Raw genomic sequence first — 18,902 nt, forward strand, 5'->3', positions numbered from 1 at the left:
CTGGCTAATTTTTATATTTTTAGTAGTAGTGATAGGGTTTCGTCCTGTTGGCTGGGCTTGTCTTGAGCTCCTGACCTCAGGTGATCTGCCCATCTCAGCCTCCCAAGGTGCTGGGATTATAGGCATGAGCCACCGTGCCCAGCCTAATTAATTTTTTTCTAAGAGATAGGGTCTCTTAGACTGGTCTCGAACTCATGGGCTCAAGCAATCCTCTTGCTGCAGCCCCCCAAAATGCTGAGGTTATAGGCCTGAACCACCATGCCCGCTAAGCCTTGAATTTGAAGATGGGCTTCATGCTTGATGACTTTGCAAATGACTTCTCTTCTGAGGAAAGGAGGATGCTAACATAAGGACGAGAGAGAGTTTATGCAAAGTCCCTACCAACTCAGAGCCCTTTTCTCCCAATGTTCTTTGCACTCTGCCCACACATCTGTTTCCAAGCCTGGCTGTGAATAACAGTGAACAACTTGGGGGCCAGGACTCTTTTCTACCGCTCCCTCCCTCCTCTCATCCTTCCTTCCTTCCTTCTCCCTTCCAGCCCATAAATATTTACCAAGTAGATATCATGTGTCAGACACTGGGAACATAACAGAGAACAAAACAAAAGTTCTCTTTCTTCGTGGAATTTACATTCAAACTTCTTATTTCTCTGTATGTTCTCAGCATCTAACTGAGAAGGTGCTGAGAACATACAGAGAAATAAGACATTGGATGGCTTGGCTAACACTCTTCTTTCTAGTTTTTCCTATGCATATACTAACATATATACATGATTTTTTTGCATGTAAAATATGTTTTATTGTTCTTTAAAAGGATTCAGGGTTTAGTTTTAAATCAGGCTGCACACCTTTCAAATCAATTTGACATCTCTCTCACTATGTCAAACTGGCTTCAGTTAGCAATACCTCATTAAATCTAAAAGAAAAAAATTCTTTTAAGAAAATTCAGTTTTGAGAAAAATTAACATTACTCGGCCGGGTGCAGTGGCTCATGCCTGTAATCCCAGCACTTTGAGAGGCCGAGGCGGGTGGATCACAAGTTCAGGAGATCGAGACCATTCTGGCTAACACGGTGAAACTCCGTCTCTACTAAAAAATAAAAAATAAAAAAAAATTAGCCACGGATAGTGGTGGGCACCTGTAGTCCGAGCTACTCGGGAGGCTGAGGCAGGAGAATGGCGTGAACCTGGGAAGCGGAGCTTGCAGTGAGCCGAGATCACGCCACTGCACTCCAGCCTGGGCGACAGACAAGACTGTCTCAAAAAAAAAAAAAAAAAAAAAAAAGAAAAGAAAAATTAACATTACTCAGAATTCAAAACAAAGTGAGGGCTAATATTTCATGGTTCTTTATACATCCTTCTCCTCAATACAGAACCAGGAATGTAGCAGGCACTGGCACTGATACAGATGGACACTGCACATACACACACACACACACACACACACACACACACAACCAGCCCCCAAACAACAAAATTCAGAGTATGTCAAAGGGAAAAGGTTTCTTATGGTACTGATAGAAACCCCTGGAGTAGGCCAGGTGCGGTGGCTCACGCCTGTAATCCCAGCACTTTGGGAGGCCGAGGCAGGCGGATGATGAGGTCAGGAGATCAAGACCATCCTGGCTAACAGGGTGAAACCCCGTCTCTACTAAAAAATACAAAGAGGCTGGGCGCGGTGGCTCACGCCTGTAATCCCAGCACTTTGGGAGGCCGAGGCGGGCCGATCACAAGGTCAGGAGATCAAGACCATCCTGATTAACATGGCGAAACCCCGTCTCTACTAAAAATATGAAAAATTAGCCGGGCGTAGTGGCGGGCGCCTGTAGTCCCAGCTACTTGGGAGGCTGAGGCAGGAGAATGGCGTGAACCCAGGAGGCGGAGCTTGCAGTGAGCCAAGCCACTGCACTCCAGCCTGGGCGACAGAGTGAGACTCTGCCTCAAAAAAAAAAAAAAAAAAAAAAAAAGCAAAGAAAAAAATTAGCTGGGTGTGGTGGCGGGAGTCTGTAGTCCCAGCTACTCGGGAGGCTAAGGCAGGAGAATGGTGTGAACTGGGGAGGTGGAGCTTGAAGTAAGCAGAGATCGCGCCACTGTACTCCAGCCTGGATGACAGAGCAAGACTCCGTCTCAAAAATAAAAAATAAAAATAAATAAAAAAAGAAACCCCTGGAGTCAACAGTCTATCTTAGCAGGTATGCCGTTTTGATCTTGAATCTATATGAAAGAATCTGTTGTCAGGTACATGATATTTACATTTCAAATGGAAACAGGACCCACCTTAACAATATTCGATGACTAACCCCTACACCCGAAACTTAATAGTGTACTACAGCCATCTTTCTTTCTTTTTCTTTTCTTTTCTTTTTTTTTTTTTTGAGACAGAGTCTTGCTCTGTCACCCAGGCTGAAGTGCAGTGGCACAATCTCGGCTCACTGCAACCTCTGCCTCCAGGGTTCAAGCGATTCTCCTTCCTCAGCCTCCTGAGTAGTTGGGACTACAGGCACGTGCCACCATGCCTGGCTAATTTTTGCATTTTTTAGTAGAGATAGGGTTTTGCAATGTTGGCCAGGCTGGTCTCGAACGCCTGACCCCAGGTAATCCACCCGCCTCGGCCTCCCAAAGTGCTGGGATTATAGACGTCAGCCACCGTGCCTGGCCCTTATGGCCATCATTCTTTGTTAGAACATAAAAATCTACTTCAATGTTTACATGTGCCCAGATGCTATTTGGGATCTCTCTGCCCCTTGGATTCTAAAAAGACTGAGTTGAACCCCAAGTGTATTCCCTGTGGATTCTCAAGGTCAAGAGCACTAGAGTGCTCATGTTCTCATGGTCGCTTCTGGTCCCTGTTCAGGTCTCTGCTGAATTCATTCCATCAAATTTATTTAACCATTTGACGGACTTGGAGGACTTCAGTGCTGCATTGAAAAACCTAATTCATTCTCTATTTTTTTTTTCAAGGTGGAGTCTCACTTTATTGCTCAGCCTGGAGTGCAGTGGCGCAATGTTGGCTCACTGCAACCTCCGCTTCCTGGGTTCAAGTGATTCTCCTGCCTCAGCCTCACAAGTAGCTGGGATTACAGGCACCTGCCACCACGCCCGGCTAATTTTTGGGTTTTTTGTTTGTTTGTTTTTGGTTTTGTTTTTGTTTTCTTGAGACGGAGTCTTGCTCTGTTGCTCAGGGTGGAGTGCAGTGGAGCAATCTTGGCTCACTGCAACCTCCACCTCCCAGGTTCAAGCGATTCTCCTGCCTCAGCCTCTCGAGTAGCTGAGACTACAGGTGCATGCCACCATGCCTGGTTAACTTTTTGTATTTTTAATAGAGACGGAGTTTCCCCATGTTAGCCAGGATGGTCTCAATCTCCTGACCTCGTGATTCACCCACCTTGGCTTCTCAAAGTGCTAGGATTACAGGCATGAGCCACTGTGCCTGGCCTGAGATACAACTATTTTTCTTAGTTTATTTTTTGCTTTCAGATCATCCTTTTATTTACTTTAATTTTTTTTTTTTTTTTTTTTTTTTGAGATGGAGCCTTTCTCTGTGGTCTGGGCTGGAATGCAGTGGCACGATTCTCCTGCCTCAACCTCCCGAGTAGCTGGGATTACAGGTGCACACTAACATGCCTGGCTAATTTTTGTATTTTTAGTAGAGACGGGATTTCACCACGTTGGCCAGGCTAGTCTCCAACTCCTGACCTCAAGTGATTTGCCCGCCTTGGCCTCCCAAAGTCCTGGGATTGCAGGCATGAGCCACCACGCCCAGCCTCATATCATCTTTTTTTGGTAAACAGTTCCTAGCATTCTATTGAATAGGCATACTATAATTTTTAAATTATAGTATAAATGTTAAGCAGTCTTTTATTAATAGGCATTTTGGTTATTTCCAATTTTTTTTTGCAGTTAAAAACCCAGCTCTTTCTAGTAATCTGCTTTGTATCTCTTTCATGCAAAATTCCTAAACGTGGAATTGCTTGGTTAAAAAATATTAATTTTAGGCCAGGCATGGTGGCTAATGCCTGTAATCCCAACAGTTTGGGAGAGTGAGGTGGGAGGATCACTTGAGACCAGAAGTTTGAGACCAGCCTGGGCAATATAGCGAGACCCCATCTCTGAAAAAAAATTAGCCGGTCGTGGTTGCAAGCCTATAATCCCAGCTACTGGGGAGGCTGAGGCAGAAGAATCACTTGAACCCAGGAGTTTAAGGTTACAGTGAGTTATGATTGCACCACTGCACTCCAGCCTGGGTGACAGAGTAAGACTCTGTCTTTAAAAAAAAAAAAAAAAAGAATGTTAACTTTAAAAAGACTCTTTTATGTATAATTGAGAAATAAAAATTTTTTTAAGAAGAAAAAAGACTCGATACATATTGAGTATTGGATACTATATTTAAAATAACTTTTTGCTAGGCTGGCTGTGGTGGCTCACGCCTCTAATCCCAGCACTTTGGGACGCCGAGGCGGCAGGATCACGAGATCAGGAGATCAAGACCATCCTGGCTAACACGGTGAAACCCTATCTCTACTAAAAATACAAAAAAATTAGCCCGGTGTGGTGGCAGGAGCCTGTAGTCCCAGCTACTTGGGAGGCTGAGGCAGGAGAATGGTGTGAACCCGGGAGGCAGAGCTTGCAGTGAGCTAAGATCACACCACTGCACTCCAGCCTGGGCAACAGAGCAAGACTCTGTCTCAAAAAAAAAAAAAACAAAAAAACTTTTTGCTATTTAAAAACAACAAACTTTTATTGATTAAAAATAAATCCCTCACATATCCATCACCCATCAAATCAGGCTGACCTGGTATAATCTATACACGTACCTACATCTGCCTCTCCTGTATTATTTTGAAGTAATCCATTTCATCTATAAAGATTTCAGAATTTAGGCTGGGCGCGGTGGCTCACACCTATAATCCCAGCATGGTGGATTGAGGCCAGGAGTCCGAGACCAGCCTGGCCCACGTGGTGAAACCCCATCTCTACTAAAAATACAAAAATTAGCTGGCCGTCGTGGCACATGCCTATAATCCCAGCTACTCTGGAGGGTGAGGCATGAGAATCACTTGAACCTGGGAGGCGGGGTTTGCAGTGAACCAAGATGGTACCACTGTACTCTAGCCTAGGTGACCGAGTGAAACTCTGTCTCAAAAAAAAAAAAAAAAAAAAGGTTTCGGGATTTAGAGAGACACTATCTTTGGATAAGAAATTTGCCATTCTGGCCAGGCGTGGTGGCTCACACCTGTAATCCCACACTTTGGGAGGCTGAGGCAGGTGGATCATAAGGTCAGAACATCGAAACCACCCCGGCCAACATGGTGAAACCCTGTGTCTACTAAAAATACAAAAAAAAACAAAAATAGCCAGGCGTGGTGGCACACCCCTTTATTCCCATCTAGCTACTTGGGTGGCTGAGGCAGGAGAATTGCTTGAACCTGAGAGGCAGAGGTTGCAGTGAGCCAAGATCGTACCACTGGACTCCAACCTGGGTGACACAGCAAGACGCTGTCTCAAAAAAAAAAAAAAAAAAACAAATTTGCCACTCCTCCTCCCACCTCTTTCAGATAGTGGCAACGGAAAGTTACCCAATGATGCTTCTTGGGAAGCCTTCCACTGGGAGGATGCTTGGAGAGAAACGTTTAATCCCACTCCACGTATCCCCTCTGGAACTTGACTCTCGTTTTGCAAACAGGAAAAAACCGATCACCCACTTAGATGACTCAGCCAGCCCCAGGCCTCCTCTGGTCCACTGCAGAGTCCCCGAAGACCCAAATGCTTTGCCTCAGCCACACATTTTCACTTATTTTTGATTCATTCCAAAGGCAGGCAGGAAATTGCCACCAGTCATTAATCATGCATGAATCTTTCCTCTGCGCCTCTTCCATGAACAAGACCCATGTTGATGGGCACCTCCCTCTTGTGATCTTACCTTGATGGGCTCTGACAGCAGGTCGTAGGTGTCTCTCTCTATTTCACAGCACAGGTCACCAACACTCAGGGAGGGAAAGTGAATTGCTCAAGCCCTGTAGGTGGGAGAACCAGGCCTTGAACCTGGCTCTGTGGGCTCTTAGTGGAAAGCCCACAGGGTGGGTTAAAGGCCTGGTTCCCACATTGCACTAAAAAATGAACACTCTCTGGAGTCCTGCTCTCAGTAGCCATCTGGATGAGAAATGATCTCTTGCCGGGAGCAGTGGCTCACGCCTGTAATTTCAGCGCTTTGGGAGGCTGAGGCGGGCAGATCACGTGAGGTCAGGAGTTTGAGACCAGCCTGACCAACATGGTGAACCCCATCTCTATTAAAAATACAAAAATTAGCCGGGCGTGGTGGCAGGCACCTGTAGTCCTAGCTACTTAGGAGGCTGAGGCAGGAGAATTGCTTGAACTCAGGAGGCGGAGGTTGCAGTGAGCTGAGATCGCACCACTGCACTGCAGCCTGGGGAACAGAGTGAGACTCTTTCTCAAAAGAAAAGAAAAGAAATGATCTCCTGCAGAATGCCCAGGAGGAACACTGACTGAGAACCAGATGCTCATGCTGGCATTGGAACCAGGCTTCTTGAGGTCCCCTCCTGAAAACCTCTTTTGCTCTTGGCAGGCTCTCAGTCTCCATGCTCAGTTGGCTTCACCCCAGGGGTACCAGGCACTAGGGGGTGGAGGACAGGTACCCTGCTGACCAGGCCCCCAGGAGGGCTCCACAGCCGGCCCTGCCTCCTCATTTAGGCAGCACCAATTGTTGCCAAGATGGCTATTATTTTTATTTTTAATTAATTAATTAATTCTTCTTCTTCTTTTGAGATGGAGTCTCACTCTGTCACCGAGGCTGGAGTGCATTGGTGCGATCTCAGCTTACTGTAGTCTCCACTGCTTGGGGTTCAAGCGATTCTCCTGCCTCAGCCTCCAAGTGGCTGGGATTACAGGTATGTGCCACCACACCTGTCTAACTTTTTCTTTTTTTTTTTTTTTTTGAGATGGAGTCTCACTCTGTCGCCCAGGCTGGAGTGCAGTGGTGTGATCTTGGCTCACTGCAACCTCCGCCTCTTGGATTCAAGCGATTCTCCTGCCTCAGCCTCCCGAGTAGCTGGGACTACAGGCGTGTGCCACCACACCCGGCTAAGTTTTGTACTTTTAGTAGAGACAGGGTTTCACCATGTTAGCCAGGATGGTCTCCATCTCCTGACCTCGTGATCCACCTGCCTCAGCCTCCCAAAGTGCTGGGACCTTGTGAACCACCGTGCCCCACCAACTTTTGTATTTTTTGTACAGATGGGGTTTCACCATGTTGGCCAGGCTGGTCTTGAACTACTGGGCTCATCTGATCCTCCCGCCTCGGCCTCCCAAAGTGCCAGGATTACAGGTGTGAGCCACCGCGCCTGGCCCTGTTGCCCTATTCTTGCTGTTGGACCTCGGGCAAGAGCTGTAACTTCTCAGCCTCAGCCTCAGCCTACTCATCTGTGGAAGGGGAGTAATAATAAGAATTGCACCTGCCTTACCTCTTAACTGTCTGCAGCTTCCCCTCTGTCTCCATGGCAGTCTCTTCTCATGAAACAGGCAGCACGGGCTTTTTTTCTTTTTTTTGAGATGGACTCTCGCTCTGTCACCCTGGCTGGAGTGCAGTGGCGCGACTTCAGCTGACTGCAATCTCCTCCTTCTGGGTTCAAGCGATTCTCCTGCCTCAGCCTCCTGAGTAGCTGGGAGTATAGGTGCCTGCCACCATGCCCATTCTAATTTTTATATTTTTAGTAGAGGCAGGGTTTCACCATGTTGGCCAGGCTGGTCTTGAACTCTTGGCCTCAGGTGATCCGCCTGCCTCGGCCTCCCAAAGTGCTGGGATTACAGGCGTGAGCCACCACACTGGGCCAAAAAACCTCTTTGGATTAAAAATAAAAAAAGGGAATATCCGTATTTGTGGAATATCCACCCAGTGGAGTACTATTCAGTGATACAAAGGAATAAATAACATGTTACATGGTTGAACCTCAAAATCACACTAAGTAAAATAAACTAGACAAAGGACCACATAATTTATAATTCTATTTATGGAGTGTCTATAAAAGACAAATTGAAAAATGGTTGCCTAGGGGTGGAGGTGGGAATAAGGGGTGATTATGAACAGGTGTAAGGTTTCTTTTTAGGTGTTCTAAATGTTCTAATATTAGTATATGGTGATGGTTGTACAATTCTGTAAACATACTAAAATTCATTGAATTACATATTTAAAACAGCTCAATTTCATATTATGGAAATTGTATCTCAATAAAGCTGCTAAAAAAAAAAATCCCAAAACCTATCCTTAAGTAACTGAAAAGGCACAGCAATCACCACTGACTACAGTGCAGTGAACACGTCCTTCTGGTAGTAATCCTGTGGACTGAAAGGATACAAAACCCATTGGGTCTTGTGGAAAACCTAAAAGCCAAGTTAGCTTTTTTTTTTTTTTTTTTTAAAGCCAAGTTATCTTTTAGGAAAAAATAATTCTAGGGTTAAGAATTCCTGCTACATTAATTGCTTTTCTTCTGTCTTCCTGATTTTATCCGGTTCTGAGTGGTAAACTAAAACTATCATTTTGTTATATTAATAAGATAAACCCAATAACCAGTTTTACTATCAACCAGAAGAGTTCTGGGCCTTTAAAGTAAAATAAACACTGTCTTTATACAATTTCATCCAATGTAAAGTTCAGGAACTGTATTCATCACCAGGGCTTAGCACAGTTCCTGACACTTTGTAGATACAAAGTAGTTTTTGCTAAATGGAATTGGAATGAACATGTGAAATGACTATTCTGTATTTCAATGGAACTATAAAGTTTTATGTAAAGTCTTCTATAGTCTTAAAATGGTTATCTAAGTTAGAAAAATTAACAGCCGGACCGGGCGCGGTGGCTCATGCCTGTAATCCCAGCACTTTGGGAGGCCAAGGCGGGCGGATCACGAGGTCAGGAGATCAAGACCATCCTGGCTAACGTGGTGAAACCCCATCTCTACAAAAATACAAAAAATTAGCCGGGCATGGTGGCAGCGCCTATAGTCCCAGCTACTCGGGAGGCTGAGGCAGGAGAATGGCGTGAACCTGGGAGGTGGAGCTTGCAGTGAGCCACGATGGTGCCGCTGCACTCCAGCCTGGGTGACAGATCGAGACTCCATCTCAAAAAAAGGAAAGGAAAGGAAAGAGGAAAGGGAAACGGAAAGGAAAAGGATAGGAATATTAAAAGCTCATAAGGAAACGTTTCATAACAATCATTTTGTTTTTATGCCAAAGAACTTCATGACCCCAAGATGGGAATGTTAGTTGTTCTGCGTCACCCAGAGGTAGGCAGAAATGGATGCACACAAAAGGTCACAAACATTAGACCTCTGAAAAATTAGGTGTAAAAAAAAATATCAATCTCTATGTTTCTTTTAATCGCTAGACATATTACAAAGGATTACATCATAGAAATATCTTAGTAAACAAAATAGCCTTCCAAATCCACTACTCACAAAACATCAAAATTAAGATTCTTCACGTAGAGCATTACTAGATTTGGCATTACTACTAAAGCACGTGGTCAATTCTGTTCAATACATTCAACTCATAAAACATTCATACGAATAAGAATGTGAATCGAAGTTTTCTGTGAACCTGTTGCAATGTGTACTGTACTGAGATGATGAAGATGACCAAAGCTAGGTATCCTGGATATACTACTAGACGTCAGTTTAAAAGCTCTTACCCTCATCTCTTAAGGTGAAACGACCCATCTGAGGGAAGTCTTTAAAGGTCTCAAGGCAGATGGTTCCTGCTGTCCTTAAGCGAGCAATGCATACTTGGATCTTGTTTCACAAAACGGGGTCGGGTCTTACTTTTTTCTCCTGATTTTTTGTCTACCAAGCAGATTAAGGCCTAACCAAGAAAAGAGTATGAGAAAATCAGAATAATGCCAAATAAAATAATCTTTAAGAACAGGTGTAGAAATAAAAGTGCATCACTGTTGCTGATTAGAAATTATGAAGATAAAACAGTATTAAAACAGAAATAAACCAATTATCTTAAACTCACTGTTATTTCGACCTCCTCAATACAGGTATGAATATGCAGCACCGCATTATAGCCTGGGCAGATGATGGATTTGTGCTCTATAATCACTATCTGTCAAACAAACAAACAAACACATTCTTATCTTTATCCTTAGGGTAAATAAGAATTCAGTGTTCTCAAGCGCCATATAAATCCCAAGAATTAGTGTTACCATCTCACTAGGACACCAACTTAAGTGATTTTTGTGTTAGAGGTGATAGGTTTGTCTTACTAATTTTGTTCACAGGATGGGTCAGGCTGCTTGACCTCAAAGCATGAATTTCAATATCTTATCCTGTATTTATCTTCTTGGCAAGTCCCTGGTCAACTTTCAAAACACGGCAGGCTGGCTGGGCGCAGTGGTTCACGCCTGTAATCTCAGCACTTTGGGAGGCCGAGGCGGCAGGGGGGCCGGGGGGATCACTTGAGGCCAGGAGTTCAGGACCAGCCTGGACAACATGGTGAAACCCTGTCTCTACTAAAAATACAAAACAATCAGCCAGGCGTGGTGGTGGGCGCCTAAATCCCAGCTACTCAGGAGGCTGAGGCAGGACAATCGCTTGAATCCCGGAGGTGGAGGTTGCAGTGAGCCGAGATCGTGCCACTGTACTCCAGCCTGGGTGACAGAGCAAGACCCCATCTCCAAACAAAACAAAAGACAGCAGGCCAACTTTCTTATCTGGGAAGACTTTCCTTATATTCCCCAAGGAACTAAGCTAATTTTTACCGCTCAGAAGCTACCTAGATGTAAACTTATCCAGCTTTATCCATTTCTCAATATCCAAGGTCCAGTAAAGTAAACAACCTTACATCTGGCATCAAAATCTAACTTGATTAGTTGTCATACCTTAGAACAGAACTTTAAAAAATTCTGTTATTCACACCAGTCACTTACTCTGTCATTCTCCCAGGGAGGTTAGATTGTTAATAACAGGGAAACCTGTGTGATTTCTTGTCTGGAAAGCTATGTGCTGTCAATGAGCACATAAACCATGACTTCCACAGTAACTGTGCTCTGGTCAAAGTGAATATTAGATACTCTAGAATGTATCATCAGGAGATCAAACATAAAAAGGAACTTACAAAGAATACTCCTTATCCAGTAAGCACTTGTACCAGCTTGAAGACCTTGTATGAGGTGCCTATTGTGGTTATGATATATAAGTGGCTTATAATATTTCCATTCCCCTTCTCTACACTAAGATGGGTTAACTGGCATGTCACAAATAATCAGGACAAAAGGCACTGATATTCTAATTTCATTTAGACATTAAAACCCACTATGACAACAACAATAATTTGTTTACCTGGGCATCAAATGTGCGTCCAGAATGACAAAGATTATTAGGATCACAAAGTATAAACCCTGGAAGAATCTCCTCTTCTTCAATTCCTTTCAGTCTGATTTTGAGGTTTTCACCTGGGGCTACGGTATCAGTCTCTACATCATCGGAAAGTATTCCAAGAACTTCCACGTTGTGCTTTAAAAGAAAACAAGACTGGAGGTTTTCTGACACATTCACTGCATTATGGAACATAAAATGATCTCAATGTCTGTCTGCTCAATAAAGAGTTGCAAGATTTGACTGTAAACACCTATGTTTGTATGACATAAAATCTTAGCCTAGATATGATCAGCAAAAATCATATCCTAGAAGTATAACTGCCAATTAAAGTATTAACGTGTCACCTTTTAAATATCACATTCTAATCATTTCCAACTAGAACACTGTATACACTAGCATTTGCCTTTTTTTACCTTTTCAAAATCAAAAACACAATTTAATATTTGGATTTCAGTTTTATGGATATAATTTTTATTATTATGGAATTCTATAAAGGATTTAATAAACCTGTCTTCTATTACCTATCAATCTCCAAATATCGGAATTATGCACTACTTAAAAATTATTGAACTAAGCTTTAAAAGTCTATCAACTATTTAATGAATACATCATTTCCTTTTGGTGTAATGAAATGCTCTGGAATTAGATAGTGATGATGGCTGCATAGCATTGTTATTTTTTTATTTTGAGACAGAGTTTTGCTCTTGTTGCCCAGGCTGGAGTGCAGTGGTGCGATCTTGGCTCACTGCAACCTCTGCCTCCTGGGTTCAAGCCATTCTCCTGCCTCAGCCTCCCAAGTAGCTGGGATTACAGGCACCCACCACCATGCCTGGCTAATTTTTTGTATTTTTAGTAGAGACGAGGTTTCACCATGTTGGCCAGGCTGGTCTCAAACTCCTGACCTCAGGTGATCCACCCACCTTGGCCTCCCAAAGTGCTCAGATTACAGGCGTGAGCCACTGTGCCCGGCCTAAACTCTTTGTTTCTAACAAAATAGTCCATGGAGCTGGGTAGTCCACATGCCTTTAGCCCCGCTACTTGGAAGGCTGAGGCATGAGGACTACTTGAGCCCAGGTGTTTTAAGGCTGCAGTGAGCTATGATCACACTACCGCACTGTAGCCTGAGTGACACAGCGAGACCCTGTCTTTAAAAAAAAAAAAAAAAAAAAAGTTTTTAATGTAAAAATAAAATAGTTATGGAAGCCTCCAGTTCTGATGCCAGTATTGCTCCTCAGTACTTCCAGTGCTGGCTGTGGCAGCAAGGTGAAGCAAAAGAACAAGTGACCTGAGAGGAGATACACGGGAAATTTACCATCAGTGACATTTACTACATCAATAATGCTATGCAGGCCAGGTGCAGTGGCTCACGCCTCAGCATTTTGGGAGGCCGAGGCGGGTGGATCACCTGAGATCAGGAGTTTGAGACCAGCCTGGCCAACATGGTGAAACCCTGTCTCTACTAAAAATACAAAAGAAAAAAAACAATTAGCCTGGCGTGGTGGCAGGCACCTGTAATCCCAGCTACTCAGGAGGCTTGGGCAGGAGAATCGCTTGAACCCAGGAGGCAGAGGATGCAGTGAGGCGAGATCGTGCCACTGTACTCCAGCCTGGGCAATAAGAGCGAAACTCCATCTCCAAAAAAAAAAAAAAAAAAAAAAAAAAAGGCCGGGCACAGTGGCTCACACCTGTCATCCCAGCACTTTGGGAGGCCAAGGTGGGTGGATCACAAGGTCAGGAGTTCAAGGCCAGCCTAGCCAAGATGGTGAAACCCTGTCTCGACTAAAAATACAAAAATTAGCCAGGCGCGGTGGCAGGCACCTGTAATCCCAGCTACTCGGGAGGCTGAGGCAGAGAACTGCTTGAACCCTGGAGGTGGAGGTTGCAGTGAGCTGAGATGGCGCCACTGTACTCCAGCCTGGGCCACAGAAGGAGACTCCATCTCAAAAAAAAAAGAAAGAAAGAAACAAGAGTTTAGAAGTCACTCACCTAAAAAACAATCTGTATTGGCTGGGCGCAGTGGCTCACGCCTGTAATCCCAGCACTTTGGGAGGCCAAGGCAGGTGGATCACGAGGTCAGAAGTTCAAGACCATCCTGGCCAACACGGTGAAATCCTGTCTGCATTAAAAATACAAAAATGAGCTGGGCATGGTGGCACGTTCCTGTAATCCCAGCTACTTGGGAGGCTGAGGCAGGAGCATTGCTTGAACCGGGACCTGGGAGGTGGAGGTCGCAGTGAGCTGAGATCACACCACTGCACTCCAGCCTGGGCTACGGAGCGAGACTCCGTCTCAAAAAAAACAAAAAAACAAAAAAACAAAAAACAATCTGTATCTCAGAACAGTTTCATAAAATATCAAAGTAAAAAATAACCAATTTTTAATTTAACCCATTAATTACTTACTGTGGTAAAATACATGTAACAAAATTTACCATCATAACCATTTTAGGTGTACATTTCAATAGTACACCTAAATTAAATACATTTAAAATATTGTACAACCAATATTCAGAACTCTGAAATCTTGTTATCTTGCAAAACTGAAACTCCCTGTTCACCCGAACCCTGGCAACCACCATCCTACTTTCAGGTGACAAATGTGACTATTCCAGGTACCTCATTTAAGTAGAATCATACGGTATTTGTCTTTTTGTGACTGTTTTATTTCACATAGCATAATGTCCTCAAGGTTCATTCATGTTGTGGCCTGTGTCAGAACTTCCTTTTTAAGGCTGTGCAATATTCTATTACGTGTATGTAACACGCTTTCTTTATCCATTCATCCTTTATGGACATCAGGGTTGCTTCCACCTTCTGGCTACTGTGAATAATACATGTATGAACATGTTTATACAGATATCTGAGACTCTTTTGGGTATATACTCAGAAAGAGTATTGCTGGATTATGTGGGAAATCTATGTTTAATTTTTTGAGGAACTGCTATATTTTTTCACGGCACTTGGCACAATTTTACATGACCAACAGTGCACAAGGGTTCCAAATTCTCCACATCCTTGCCAACACGTTGTTACTCTGCTTTCCAAAAAAAAGTTTTTAATTGAGATGGGATCTCACACATAGTGAGAGACCCAGCCTGGTCTCAAAACTCAAGTGATCCTCCTGCCTCAGCTTTTCCGAAAGTGCAGGGATTATAGGCATAAGCCACCATGTCCAGCCCTGTGGATTTGATTTTTATTTCCCTAATAGTTAGCAGTGCTAAGCATTTCTTCATGTACTTTTTGGCTGTTTGTACATCTTCTCTGGAAAAATGTCTATTGCAGTCCTTTGCCCATTTTTGAATTGGGTTGTTCAGGTTTTCTGTTGACTTGTAGGAGTTCTTCATATATTCTAGATATTAACCCCATATTTAGATACATGATTGGCAAATGTTTTCTCTCATTCCGTAGGTTGCCAACCCCATGAATTTTTTATTGTAAAAGTCTGGCCTCTTTTTTATTTGATATTTGAGACGGAGTCTCGCACTGTCGCCTGTGCTGGTGTGCAGTGGCGTGATCTCAGCTCACTGCAACCTCCGCCTCCCGGGTTCAAGCGATTCTCCTGTCTCAGCCTCCTGGGTAGCTAGGATTACAGGCACCTGCTGACACACCTGGCTAATTTTTTGTATTTTTAGTAGAGACAGGGTTTCACTATGTTGGCCAAGCTGGTCTCGAACTCCTGACCTCGTGATCCACCCACCTTGGCCTCCCAAAGTGCTGGGATTACAGGCATGGCCCACCCACCAGCTGCCTCTATGTCTTTTAAACTATTCTAGTTCTGTTCCACTGAGATTCAGGAGGACTAAACTAAAGTGAGTTTTTGAGGCTTGCTCAACTCTAGGACATTCTATACCTGCCTAGTGATTAGTATCAAGTGATAACTTCCACAGAGAACAGCTACTTTCTCTATACTAGTTACTAAGGCCCCTCACTTGCAAATATGTCTGGGCACTAACTTCACTTATGTTTAGAGAATCATACTTTTTTCTATTCTGGTAAAATATATGTAATAACATTCAACTTTTAAACCATTTTAGTTTGCAATTCAGTGCCATCTAGTGTATTCACCATGTTGTACAATCAATACCACTATCTAATTCTAAAACTTCATTGTCCCAAAAAGGAAATCCTACACCCATTAAGCAGTCACTCCTTACTTTCCCTCCTTCAGCCCCTTGCAACCACCAAGCTGCCTTACACTTCCATAGTTTTTTTTTTTTTTTTTTTAGAAAAGGTCTTGTTCTGTTGCCCAGCCTGGAGTGCAGTGGTGTGATCAGAGCTCATAAATCATAGCAACCTTGACTTCCTGGGCTCAAGCAATCCTCCTGCCTCAACCTCCCAAATAGCTACGACCACAGGCACGTATCACCACAAGTGGCTAATTTTATTTTTCACAGAGACAGGGTCTCCCTATGTTGCCCAGTGTGGTCTCCAACTCCTGGGCTCAAGCAATCGGTCCACCTCAAACTTCCAAAGTGCTAGGTGTTAGCCACCATGCCTGGCTCATCTCCATAATTTTTGGGACAACTCTACAGACAAAACTGAGTAAGTAAGGGCTGGGTGTGGTGGCTCAAGCCTGTAATCCCAGCACTTTGGGAGGCCCAGGCGGGCAAATCACGAGGTTAGGAGTTCGAGACCAGCCTGGCCAACATGGTGAAACCCTGTCTCTACTGAAACCACAAAAATTAGCCAGATATGGTGATGCATGCCTGTAATCCCAGCTACCCGGGAGGCGGAGGTTGCAGTGAGCCAAGAATGCGCCACTGCACTCCAGCCTGGCGACAGGGTGAGACTCCATCTCAAAACAACAACAGCAGCAACAACTAACTAAGAACTCAACCTGAGAATTATTTTCACTCAGATGTTAGCCTCCAAGTTGCAAAGATAATAGGAAAAAGTAGGCTTTAAAATATAAACATTTTAGAAGATACTATATATTCTAATCTCCAATGCACAAGGCATCAAGAAGCCAGATAATACAATTTGTAAGGTGCCAATTATGTCTAAATATTACATTTGATAATGGATTCTTTTTCTAATTTACTCTGCCTGGAGTTAGCATGGTAAATAAATTCTCACTGAAATCTAGCAAAATCTCCATCTGAAGGTACTGATGACTCAAGTCTGTGGTCCTGCATAAGCAACATCTTTGGAGCTGTTAGAGAAGCCCTGCCTCAAGTTATCTGCAAATCTCAGCAACTGAACAGTCAAAAATGACACAAAGGAGGCCAGGCATGATGGCTCACGCCCGTAATCCTAGCACTTTGGGAGGCCAAGATGGGAGGATTGTTTGAGGCCAGGAGTTAGAGACTAGTCTGGTCAACATAGTGAGACCCCATCTCAATTTTTATTTAAAAAAAAAAAAAATTAGCCAGGCAGAGTGGCACAAGCCTATAGTCCCAGATACTTGGGAGGCTCAGGTGGCAGGATTGCTTGAAAGTTTGAGGCTGCAATAAGCTATGAATGTGCCACTGTACTCCTGCCTCGGTGACAGAAGAAGACCCTATCTCTTAAAAGAAAAAGAAAAATATCAATAAATGGATAGGAAACAGCATAACCGATTCTTACCTTGTTTGGCATCATCACAAGCTGCTGGCCTTTACAAATAGATCCTGATTCCAGCTTTCCCAGGACCACAGTGCCCATATCCTGATCAAATGTAAAATAAAATCCAGTTTCAGACTTCTTGGTGCTGTATAACAGCTCAATAGCCCAAAGTGAAATTCTACACTGCTTATTCATAAAGGAAAATCATTTGCTTAAGTAGAAGGCTTAGGTTCATCTTAAACTCAGTAACAAATACTCTATAATAATTTGTGTCATAAGCATATGTATGATCATATTAATAATTCAGTATGCCTATAATTTAAAAAGAATATGGCACAAGCTGGATGTGGTGGCTCAAGCCTATAATCCCAGCACTTTGGGAGGTGGAGGTGGGTGGACCACCTGAGGTCAGGAGTTGGAGATCAGCCTGGCCAATATGGCGAAACCCCATCTCTACTAAAAATACAAAAAATAAAAAATAAATAAAAAAATTGCCAGGCACGGTGGAATGCCTGTAATCCCAGCTACTCCAGAGGCTGAAGCAGAAGAATCGCTTGAACTCAGGAGGCAGAGGTTACAGTGAGCCGAGACTGAACCACTCGACTCCAGCTTGGGTAAAAGAGCAAGACTCTGTCTCAAAAAAAAAAAAAAGGCTGGGCTCAGTGGCTCACGCCTGTAATCCCAGCACTTTGGGAGGCCGAAGCGGGTGGATCACAAGATCAGGAAATCGAGCCCATCCTGGCCAACATGGTGAAACCCCGTCTCTACTAAAAATACAAAAATTAGCTGGGTGTGGTGGTACCTGCCTATAATCCCAGCTACTCGGAAGGCTGAGGCATGAGAATCGCTTGAACCCAGGAGGCGGAGGTTGCAGTGAGCCGAGACCATGCCACTGCACTCCAGCCTGGCGAAACAGCGAGACTCCATCTCAAAAAAAAAAAAAAAAAGGTGCAGAAAACAACACAGAAGTTTATGTTGGAAGATCTGAACTGTTTGTACAAATTCAGGTTCTCCTGATCTCTAGGCCTGTTTCCTCATATATAAAATTGGAAAAAGCAATACTTGTTAAAGAAATTTAGAATGGAGCTAATTAAAGAATAATGTATTTGAGGAGGGGAAAACATTACATACATTGATACCGCAAAACTTAAAAATTCAAGTTGGAAATCCAGTTAAAAACAAGGAAGTTTTTTTTTTTTAAGACGAACATCCAGTGCTGGTGAGGCTGTGGTAAAACTAACACTCATGCTGCTAGTGGTGACAGAAGTTAGCACAGTATTTTTGCGATGCTATTTACCAATATGCATCAACTTTAATAAGAAAATCCTTTGAGCCCAGCGGTTACATCTATGAGTTTATCACTAAGATATGATCCCTGGCTCATCGGGAAACAGCTAAAATAAACTAAACTTGTTGAATAAATTATGGTCTATCTATACCACTAATATAAAGCCATTAAGAAAAAGACATCAATGTTATGTTGTTAATAAAGTTTTTGGACCGGGCATGGTGGCTCATGCCTGTAAGCCCAGCACTTTGGGAAGCCAAGGCGGGCGGATCACCTGAGGTTAGGAATTCGAGACCAGCCTGGCCAACATGGTGAAAACCGGTCTCTACTAAAAATACAAAAAACAATTAGCTGGATGCGGTGGCACACGCCTGTAGTCCCAGCTACTCAGGAGGCTGAGGCTGGAGAATCTCTTGAACCTGGGAGGCAGAGGTTGCAGTGAGCTGACATCACACCACTGCACTCTAGCCTGGGTGACAGAGTGAGACTCCGTCTCAAAAAAAAAAAAAAGAAGGCCAGGTACGGTGGCTCACGCCTGTAATCCCAGCACCTTGGGAGGCCGAGGCAGGTGGATCACAAGGTCAGGAGATCAAGACTATCCCGGCTGACACAGTGAAACCCCGTCTCTACTAAAAATACAAAAAATTAGCTGGGCGTGGTGGCGGGAGCCTGTAGTCCTAGCT

At 43.7% G+C, this 18,902-nt stretch overlaps 1 protein-coding gene and 1 pseudogene across 1 annotated transcript in view; both read right to left on the minus strand.

The window, feature by feature from the left end:
- LOC129394257 (uncharacterized) overlaps positions 1–5,911 on the minus strand; it is a 69,288-nt gene extending 63,377 nt beyond the window's left edge. The window contains exon 1 of the mRNA XM_063598075.1: positions 1,186–5,911. The gene's annotated coding sequence lies outside the window, so the exon portion shown is untranslated. The remainder of the gene's footprint in view (positions 1–1,185) is intronic.
- The window catches only part of LOC117976208 (eukaryotic peptide chain release factor GTP-binding subunit ERF3A-like), a 42,004-nt pseudogene that overhangs the window by 5,313 nt on the left and 17,789 nt on the right, over positions 1–18,902 (minus strand).

This window comes from Pan paniscus, chromosome 18, assembly GCF_029289425.2.
Source record: "Pan paniscus chromosome 18, NHGRI_mPanPan1-v2.0_pri, whole genome shotgun sequence".
NCBI classification, from domain to species: domain Eukaryota; kingdom Metazoa; phylum Chordata; class Mammalia; order Primates; family Hominidae; genus Pan; species Pan paniscus.